Source organism: Schistocerca nitens, chromosome 8 (genome assembly GCF_023898315.1).
Source record: "Schistocerca nitens isolate TAMUIC-IGC-003100 chromosome 8, iqSchNite1.1, whole genome shotgun sequence".
NCBI classification, from domain to species: Eukaryota; Metazoa; Arthropoda; class Insecta; order Orthoptera; family Acrididae; genus Schistocerca; species Schistocerca nitens.
Genome location: NC_064621.1, coordinates 212,874,039 through 212,884,720, shown reverse-complemented (window position 1 = coordinate 212,884,720; position 10,682 = coordinate 212,874,039). Strand labels below are relative to the sequence as shown.

The 10,682-nt window shown below is 40.8% G+C and overlaps 1 long non-coding RNA gene across 1 annotated transcript; it reads right to left on the bottom strand.

Moving 5' to 3' along the window:
• Positions 1 to 519: 519 nt before the first annotated feature.
• LOC126199198 (uncharacterized) lies at positions 520 to 10,334 on the bottom strand. The gene is made up of 3 exons (XR_007540128.1): positions 10,176 to 10,334; positions 6,537 to 6,652; positions 520 to 626 (listed from the first exon to the last, which is right to left on the bottom strand). It is a non-coding gene; the product is annotated as an uncharacterized LOC126199198 (long non-coding RNA).
• Positions 10,335 to 10,682: the final 348 nt, after the last annotated feature.

Here is a 10,682-nt window from a genome sequence, read left to right as displayed (position 1 = left end):
TATTCTTTGTATTTATATTTGTGATGATTCCTGTAAGCGACCTTCGATAAACTGACATTCATTTTCATTTGTAACACAATTCAACAACGCGGATTCAGCGTCAGTGCCTTCGCCGCCACATATTGCTAGATATTCATTAACTATGCCAATTTTCTACATACCTATCGCACATTTTCAGTTACTAACCTTCGGAATACTGCGAACGTTAGATGTATTACTTATATATGCAGATATAAATGTGGGACACAAACTATTATTGTTATTGTTTGGGCCTTTGCGCTTAAAATTCAGGTTGTACATTAACAGACGCACAGAACGCAGTAAACAAATTTTTTGGAGAATACATGGTGCTGATACCGGTAATCTTGAGATTTGAACTAGTGCGTCTTAGAGAAGTTACCACCCTTTTTTTTTATAAAAAATTTACGTTGGTATGCTTAAAACGTGTTTCATTTGCTGTGTATGAACTAAATAGGAAAGTAAGGGTGAGTGGGAAATCATAAGAAATTATACAGAGACTATGTTTAAACATTAAATACTTTATTTTTGGTGATCACATGCTATGCTAATATGTTAATACACAAGAGATGATGTGTGGTGAAGGTCGAAGAACTGGGTCTTCACACCTGCAAAGAAGAGAATTGTCTCATTAGTCAAACACTTTCTACAGACATGCAGCTAATTTTCTTAAAACTGAAAACTAATATTTTCTCCATTTATTTAGCAATGTAAATTAGTTATTTTTTTATTCAGGCAACCTGTCTTACAGTCAATAAACTTGGCTGGTTTCACGAAGTTTCACAAATTGACCACTGCTGCAACGTTTCAAACAGTTCGTCATTTAACTGTCGATATCTTAGAGTAAGAGCTACATTGATAAGTTTGTCTGAATCGTATACTTCGCTAACTACTGTTGCTCACGAAGTTCATATGAGCAAGATATGCTACATCGAAAGCTTTTGAGTTCTTAAGATTTCTTTGTGGTTCTCAGGATGTTTGTAATCTGCATTATATACCAATTGTGTTAGTTAACAAATTTCGTATGACTGCCGGTCTGACGTAAGTTTTCAGTTGTTACCTTGCCACACTGTGTGTATTGATACTTTCTATATACGCACATTCCGACTAGGCCTCGCGCGCCTGAACTTCTGGTGCCTTTTCGTAAGGCAAGGCGCATAAGTTGCGGCTTTTTGATGGTACTAACATTTTCAATTACAGATATAGATTTTTAAAAAAATTCTTTAGCGGTAACAGCCTACAAATTAGGCGATCACGACGTCGAACACTTCATTAACAGGTACGTCAACAAACAGAATACTTGTCTATTCCTAAGTACGCATACTTATTTGACACGAAGGCAAAAAGATTGGGAAGCCTGTAAGTGGGCACCATCGACACTTGAAACCTTAAACCTAAACTGAAATTCTACATCAACATGACTACTCTGCAATTCACAATTAAATTGCCTGGCACGGGCTTAATTTTATATTTCTCTACCGTTCTACTCTAGAACAGTGCGCGGGGAAATCTAATACTTCAATCTTTCTGTGCGAGCTCTGATTTATCTTATTTTATTATCATGGCGCCAACAAAATATTTTTTACACTGTAAGGAGAAAGTTGGTAACTGATATTTCACCAGAAGATCCTGTCTCAACGAAAAGCGCGTTTGTTTTAATGATTGCCACCCCAATTCACGTATCATTTGTGGCGCTCTCTCCCCTATTTCGCTATAGTACAAAACTAGCTGCCCTTCATTGAATTTTTTCGATGCCCTCCTATCTGATGCGGATCCCACACCGTACAGCAATATTCGAGAAAAGGATGTACAGGCATAGTCTAGGTAACCTCTTTAGTACACCTGCTACATTTTCTCAGTGTTCTGCAAATAAATCATAGTCTCTGGTTTGCTTTACCGACATTATGTGATCGTTCCAATTTACGTTATTGGTAATTGTAATCCCTAAGTATTTAGTTGAATTTACAGCCTTTAAATATGTGTGATTTATCATGTACCCGAAAAATTAGCGTATTCATTTCGGTGCTCGCGTGAATGACTTCACACTTTTCATTATTTAGAGTCAATTGCCACTTTTCGCACCCTACTTACATCTTGTGTAAATCATTTTGCAATTTGTTTTGATAATCTGATGACTTTATAACACAGTAAACGACATGATCATCTGCAAACAATGTGTCTCAAAAATCGTTTATATAGATCAGGAACAGCAGAGGACCTATAAGGCTTCCTTGAGGAACGCCTGATATTACTTCTGCTTTACTCTGGCTTTCCGTCAGTTACTACGGACTGTGACCTTTGACAGGAAACCACTAATCCAGCCGCGCAATTGAGAGGATACTCCACAGGCACGCAATTTGATTAGAAGTCGCTTGTGAGGAACGGTGTCTAAAGCCTTCGGTAAATCTGAATCAATTTGACACCCTCTGTCGATTCCACTCATTCGTAAGAATAAAGAGCTGGTTCTGCTCATGAGAACGAAAGTTTTGAATCCTTGTTGGATGTTTGTCAATAAATCGGTTTCTTCGAGTTGGCTCATAATGTTCGAACACAGTACATGTTAATAAATCCTACCGCAAATAGACGTTAGCGATATGGGACTGTAGTTCAGCAGATAACTCTTGTTCCTTTTTTGGATATTGGCACGAGATGCGTTATTTTTTAGTCTTGACATATTTATCTTTAAACGAGGTGTGTGTGTGTGTGTGTGTGTGTGTGTGTGTGTGTGTGTGTGTGTGTGTGTGTGTGTGTGTGTATCTGAATTTGAGTTTGATGCCACTCCTCTTATAGATGAACTGGAAGTTACGACGCCTTTACATAATTTTGCAACACATTGTACTTACATACACTTTTACATTAAATGTCTGTTATAATAAATGGAACGTTTCAGTAGATTCAGTCGGATAGCGTCACAATTTGGAAAGTAGGTATTGTGCCAGTATAAGGAAATTGCTTGCTGTGCTTTGTGATTATTACATTGAAAGTGTAAACGCGTTAAGTTTCCATCATTTCTCATGACAACCTTCTGATAAGAGAAGCCAGGTTGCTACTTTCCGATAAGACGAGGTAAGCGAACACGCGGCATCGCTGAGCCCCCTGGGTTTCTGTTTGTTTAGCACGGCACGTGTGCAGCAAGACTAACTGAGCAGGCGGTTCTGGACTGGCCGTGTTAACACATGTGACCTCGGCGCGCATCACCAGCTGCCGGCGACACCGACTGACGTCGGTCAATTACTCCCTCTTATCTGCTGTTGCCGCTGCCCCAATTGCCGCTGCGTAGTGCCTCCCTTCTCGCTCAGTAACTAGCTCCATTAGATTGACTGGAGGGTGGTGACGTAATTGATGACAAGTACACTCTTCTGTCAAGACACGTTGTAAAGTTGTACCAGTCAAGTCGCGTCCCCTTACATAAGCACAGCACAACGAAATGTGTGTAAACATTAGTGAGAGTGTAGCTGCTGCAGTGTTCGCAGTTTTGCTGTCATTTCCTAGAAAATAAGCTTTACTTGAGCAGCAGTAAGTTGTGTGGTTGCGTCCTTTCTCATGTAAATAAAGGAAATTTAATACATTTCAGAAACTAGAGGACAACACCCGATTTAGACTTTAAGCAAGTCGTCTGTACGTTCGAAATAGTATTAGAGTCTATGTTATCCAAAAGAAATCTGTAATTTGGGAGCAATGTCGTCTACAGCCCTTTATCGTTGCGAGATACAGAAATGGCTCTGAGCACTATGGGCCTTCATATCTGAGGTCATCAGTACCCCAGAACTCAGGACTACTTAAACCTAACTAACCTAAGGACATCGCACACATCCATGCCCGAGGCAGGATTCGAACCTGTGATCGTAGCGGTCGCACGGCTCCAGACACTAGCGCCTAGAACTGCTCGGCCATTCCGGCCGGCTGCGAGATACATATTAATATTTTAAATAGAATCGAATTGGTATCAGCCTTAGTAAGCTTTCTAAGCAGCGATATGAATTTTACAGTTTTCTGAGTGTTCTATGTTACACTCTCCATATGAAACAGGAGAACAAGCGCCACAAATTTTGTTAATCTTATAAAGTTTCCTGTGCGTCCATTTTGGCAGCAGCTGTATATAAATTACAGTAGTTCAAAAGAAAAATGCCTTTTGCATACTGTACATTATTATTTTTTTTTGTTTATCTTGTGTACCCAGATGCGTTTCAACTTACTGTAGTTACAAGGCATTTTCAGTGGGTGTGAGATCAGCGTCATTATTTTTAAGCCATACGCTCTCTCCCATGTGGCAAACTGCATCAAAATTTGCATTTTCCTTTTGGCAATGGTTTCCAAAATCAGTGATCAAAAGAAAAACCGCAACTTTCAACCACTTTCTCAATGCGAGTAAGCTGTTGGACTTAAAAATAATGATTTAGACACTGATATGACACCCACTGAAGATGCCTTGTAACTATGGTGAAAGGCGTCTGGGTGCACAAGATAAATAAAAAAAATCGAAAAACGTTATGTGCAGCATGCAAAAGGCGTTTTTCTTTTGAAAAACTAATTTGTAACTTATTTATGCAGAATACATCAAACAGAGCTTCTTTATTTTCCATCTTGTCTCTTTATTAATACATTGTAAAATGCTCTAACATACTGTGGAAGATTAAGGGTCAGTGCATAAGAGGTTTCGTAGTGCCTCAATTCACTGTATTCGTATATAAAGCGTACCATGTAACGTTTTCGACGATCTTAGGAAGCAAAACGTTCAGCATTTTTGTCTGTGTATTAAACTGAATTCGATTTCCTTGGGTGAAGAGAGTTAAGTTTATAAAGAACCTCGCTCCACACTAACGGAAACGAAAAAATATAACTTGATGTAACATAAATTAAGGAATTTTATATACTCTGAACTATTTAATTTGTTTTAACTTTTTGTATAACATCAGCATGTGTTATCAAATCAATGACAATTACACGAGTTACAGGTTTAAATAAAAAACAAATACTTTTCTGTCTTTATATTAATTCGTTTTATTACGTGCATCGCTTGTATGATTGCCTTCTGTTATGTGGATGGCTGCACATGTGTTCCTATGGGCCAATAAAAATTTGAAAGAAATGTTCACACAGGAAGGAGGTGTACCTTATTACCAGCATATTTTTATGAGAAAAGTTTCGTTTGTATTATAGAAGTCCTGTGTTTGTGCTCCGTGCTATGCAGATCTAGAATGACGTTAAGGCATGTAGTTCTTTAGACAGAAAGAGAATTGCTTCATTATACAGGTAGAAGGCTCGAGCATTAAAAGCGCTGTAAAACAGTTTTACGTATTATAGCAGTTAAGAGGCCTTTTTCCAGCACTTAAGAATTTATTACTTGAGGGAGCCTGTGTGTAAGAAATTAAGGCCAAAATATCAGGTCTCCCATTCAGTTGTTCCGTATTGGCTGCCATTTCCCACTTGCTTACAGATGTGAGTTCGGTTTAATCTTTGCAAATTTACTTTACAGGAATGCAGCTGAAAAGAATGAATGCTAGGGGTGAGGTGGCGAGCAAGATAACAGTTCTTTCCGTCACTCACTTCCACCTTGCTTGTTTCGCCAGTTATGAGCTCAGTGTTTATTTCATTTTTTATTTAAAGCTACACTTCAAGAGCAAAGTTCTTGTGAAAAGTAAATGCGGACATCACATGCACGTTAAAAGCAAAAGACGGACCAGAAAACGGTACCATTGTCGGTGTTTCAGCTGAATAATCTGAAAGTTGAATCGGGAACTACTTAAACCTAACTAACCTAAGGACATCACACACATCCATGCCCGAGGCAGGATTCGAACCTGCGACCGTAGCGTCACGCGGTTCCAAACTGAAGCGCCTAGAACCGCACGGCCACAACGGCCGGCATGGATAATTTGGTCGATATTATTTCTTTAGAAAAAAACAAAAAAACAAAAAGCAAAAAAAGAAAAGGAAGATGGGAGTTTAACGTCACATCGATATCAAGGTCATCGGTGATCGAATTTCAGAAGTATCAGTGCACTGAAGACGTGAAATGATTTAATACATTTACGTTGCTCTAACCTCTAAAAGTCACTCACAGTTTCAGTTTCCTCGTAGTGCATTCATGAAAATGTTCTTAGAACAGCGTAAGCTATCCTGTGAAGAAGACGCCACCCGTCTCGTAGCCAGATTCCTACTGCACCCGTTTTCGTCATCTAGTAGACTATCCATTCAAATAAAAAACAAACTTCTGTGCATCTTTCAAAATTTTGTAATTTCACTGTTCTAAAGTGTTGCTCTGCGAAAAGCCACAAGCGATACTTATGTATCGCATGGATGCGTTCTTTGGATGAGAAAATACATTCCTATACTGTGTTCTGCCTACGCTGAGACGCTACATTATTTCACATTTAGCTGCACAGCTATTTAGCTAACTACGATGTTAATATGTTTGCAAATTACATACTCATTTGCTATGTTTACAATGAATTTACTTTGGATTTCACTTTTTTTAATGGACAATCCTGCAGCCAGGCGCGGACCAGTATGCTTACCTTGGTTGAGCGACCGTGGCTAGCTCACTTGGAGGTTGTGGAGGAGCCCTTGGTGCCGCACGCGCAGTTGGTGCACGTGCAAGAAGCTCCGCACTTGCAGCCGGCTCCCTGGCAAGCTGCAACACCAAACGAACACCTGCTGTACTGGAAACACACGTGGCGAGGTCCGCTACACGCGGCGATTATGTGTTCGCTTTGAAAGCGCTTCGCTGGGCAAGAATATTAAACTCCCCAATTTCTTTACTGCTGCTTTCAGAAGCGAAAGGAAACCGCGTAATTTCCGAAGTTTACGTGATTTACGTAGTTGGTATACCGGGTGTTCCTCCAAACAATCGACATGCTCATTTTTTTCTGTTATTTCGGCAGATATTTACAATTTCTGTTTTTCTAGCGCGATGCTGGAGTCAGCCCAAACAAATGCTCATCCTGCGACCCCCCGGTGTCTACGGGGGAGCGTTGGTTTGTTTTCCGTTACAAGCAAAAGCATTTTTAAAGCGGATTCTTGTGTGACCATTCGATAGAACAGTTCAAAATTATTCTAGCGCGATATTAGTTTTAGCGATATGTGTTAACAGGAAAAGCAAAACACGAAGACAAACCGCTGGTCCGCTATCGTCATGCATCAGTACTACCGGCGCTGCTTGTTATTCCTCGTGCTTTACTGTTCCTTTTAATACATATAAAGAAAACCAAACATCGCACTTTAACTAATTTGGTATCGCTCGAATGGGCACGTAAAATTCCGTTTTAAAAACCATTTTCGTTGTAACGTGAAACAAACCCACGCTTTTCCGTCGCATGATAGACGTGATGAACAGTAATTGTTAGCCCTGATTCCAGCAACACACTGCAACAAATAAACTGGAGATTTCTGCCAGAAAACCAGGGAAAATGTGCGTGTCGACTTTTAGGAGGGACATCATATATCAGGGGTTCCCAAACGTTTCCTCTACGGAACACTTAGAGATTCCAGTACTCTGATGAAACACCTTGTTTCTTTTGAAGTTAACTAAAATTTTCAAAAATGGGAAAAACTTCTTTAATTCAGTGATTAATTCAACTGTAAATCAAACAATAGCTTAAAAATAATAAAATTTTAAGAAATAATTAGCATTGTCAAAATGTCGAAGAAGAGACGCCGTGTTATTTTTAGCTTTCCCCATATTTTGAGAGGTGGTAATTTGTACAAAAGCAATCAAAAAATTCCACAAGCATAGGTACTAAAATGTATAGCTTTTTTTAAAGAGCTACAAGTTCATCTCCGCTACTACGAAATACTTCTTTGCTAGACTAATAGGACCTTAACATTGTACCAAACAGGTTAACTGGGGAAACGTATCTTCAGTTGCCATCAAATGACTTGTCTGCCCTGATGAAGGAAGTACTATTCCCCAAACGGCTGGATGTGTTGTTCGTGTATGATAACGCACCAGCTCATTTTCTCCGAAATGTCCGACAACGCCTCATACAAACATTTAATGGGCAACGGTTTGGTCGGGAAGGTCCAGTCGTTAGCCATCTCGGTTTCCCGATCTTAATCCGTTGGATTTTTGGTTGTGGGGACACTTGAAACCTTCGGTGTATGCAAGCCCCCATTAATTATGTACAACACTACAGAAACGCCTCATCAGTGAATGAGAGCATCCGTGGCCAACCTGGAGTTTTTCACAGTGTACACGACTTCCTAAGGCGTCGGACAGAAGCGTATACTGCTATGAATTACCATATCGTGCATTTCCTTTAGCGATGGTTTGCAAGTGTTGCTCGTATGCAGTAGCAAGCAGGTTCACTAGAAGTTCTGTTTCAAAGTACACAATATGTTCTCATTTATTTACTCCTGTTTTTATTGCGTTTTGTATGTCGTTCCTAATAGAAACAGAATTGTGTTTAACAGTAGCAACGCTGAAGTTCTCATTGTTCTTTGGGGAATGCATTTTAGAGCCCATGTTTACTGGATATTTCCTTCAAAAACGGCTCTGAGCACTATGGGACTTAACATCTAAGGCCATCAGTCCCCTAGAACTCAGAAGTACTTAAACCTATCTAACTTAAGGACATCACACATCCATGCCCGAGGCCGGAATTCGAATCTGCGACGAAGCGGTCGCGCGGTTCCACACTGAAGGGCCTAGAACCGCTCGGCCACGCCGGCCGGCTTATTTTTCCTTCTTTTTGTACATAATAACTCCTCTCAGAATATGGAATACTTTAACACATTTTATATAACGGATTGATGTACACTTTACAAATACAGAAAAATAGAAATGGCTTTCACCCTATCATCAGCTACAATACTTGTTAACAAACATCTGATTTCATAAGGGGTTATAGTAAACATCGGACAATCAGTTCTAGTGTTAGTCTGAGTCTGTCATGTTTAGTACTGTCCCCAAAAGTAATAAATTGTAACTACAATTAAACTAATGTGTCAGATGAAAGACGAAGAACGTGAGTCACAATTTAACCATGTAACCAGTTCCGCTTACGGCATAAAAATAAAAAAATGAATCCGGAACTGTAATGAAATGCCTATAACGTGGAGACTTATGATGCAAAAGACAAGTAAAAATGTTGGGTGGTTTCTGTTCACATATATAACTAAAATATTGCAAAATACCCGTCATTTGAAGTGTGCAGCTAGAAACGAACTTTGAACATGTAGGTGAAGATATGAGTAAAAGGTTCCAACGTGATATACCATGGTGGTTGTGTATTACGTACGCGAACTCAGAACCGCGCTGCACCTTGTACCTATTATGAACCTGGAATGGTTCGAAAGCTGGTTGATGGGCAAAAACCTTTAACATTAAAAAGCAGCGGGTCGCAGTTTTTGTATACAAATAATCCGCTATATCAACCACAGTCGGGTCTGTTTATCTAATTGGATTAGATAAATTTGTATAACATGCACGTATTATCGACAGTGTGCGTGTAGTAAACATCGGATAATACCCAAGACAGGAAGAGATGGTCAGCGTCAGTGCACTCGAAAAATTGCTGTACCTCTGTTGCAGTATGAATTCTGACGGGAATATGTAAGTGGGCAAAAGTTCGCTGAATTCGTTGTTTTTGTATATTATAGAATCATGTACTCTGGAAAGAAGTCCTCTAAAGGTCAAAACAGATTACCCTTCATACTTTATCCACATCATACATGGCTTAGAAAACAGCACAAGAACCAAACAGGTTGACAAATTGTAGGAAGGGGAAATGTTCTTACAAGTTATAGTCCGGAGAACTAGGGTGGATGGGGTAAGAAATGATAAAACTAAAGATAGTAGCTGAACCGTACACATCCTGCAAAGAAACAGTAACAAGTTCACTTTTGAGATGGTTTGGCCATGCCAGACGAATAGAAGTGGCAGGGATAGCAAAACAGTGTCTACAGACAGATGCGACTGGCAGCAAGACCAAGAAAGAAGTGGCTGCACCAAGTGAAGAAGGATATAGGAGCAAGAGGTGTCGGCTGCGATAACGTCCGTCCTCAGACAAGAATGGCACTCTGACAGACACAAATTGAGCAGTCTCGTAAACCATACCTGGCAACTGGAGTGGAAAAGGGATGAAGATGATGACATAAACACAAGGGCTGAGTAGGAGCAGAATTGGCGTGAGTGAATCTGATAAGCGAGTACTTACTGCCTCCAGTTCCGCAGCACGGGTCAGGCATGTTTGGTAGAAGTAAGCGGCTTCAGCTGTTGCGGCGAGTGGTCAGCGGCGTCCTGGGACGAGATGCCGGTGGCGGGCCCCTGCGCCCCTTATGTAGGCGGCGCACTTGCTGTGGTGCCGTGCGCAGCAAGCAGCCGGGCCGGCCGGCCCGCGGCCAGTGCGCACGCGCGCCGCTACCCTACTCGGTGCAGCGCTACGTCACACTCCGCGACCGCGCGTGGCCTGCAGCTGTGTGGCCGATTCGCGGCCACGTAGCCGCGACACGGCCCGCCGTCTCCCTGTTTACTCACACGGCGCCGATAACGAGCCTGTACAAACTGCCGCCTACATACGCTGCTGCAGTGTACTACTGTTTACCAACAACATACAGGCAGCGAGCGGAAACTAAACACGGCTCTCCTGGCAGGCTCATTACATTCACGATATTAATCTACATCTTACGTAATTGTACCAAATGCGGTGGCAGTTTTCTCCTTC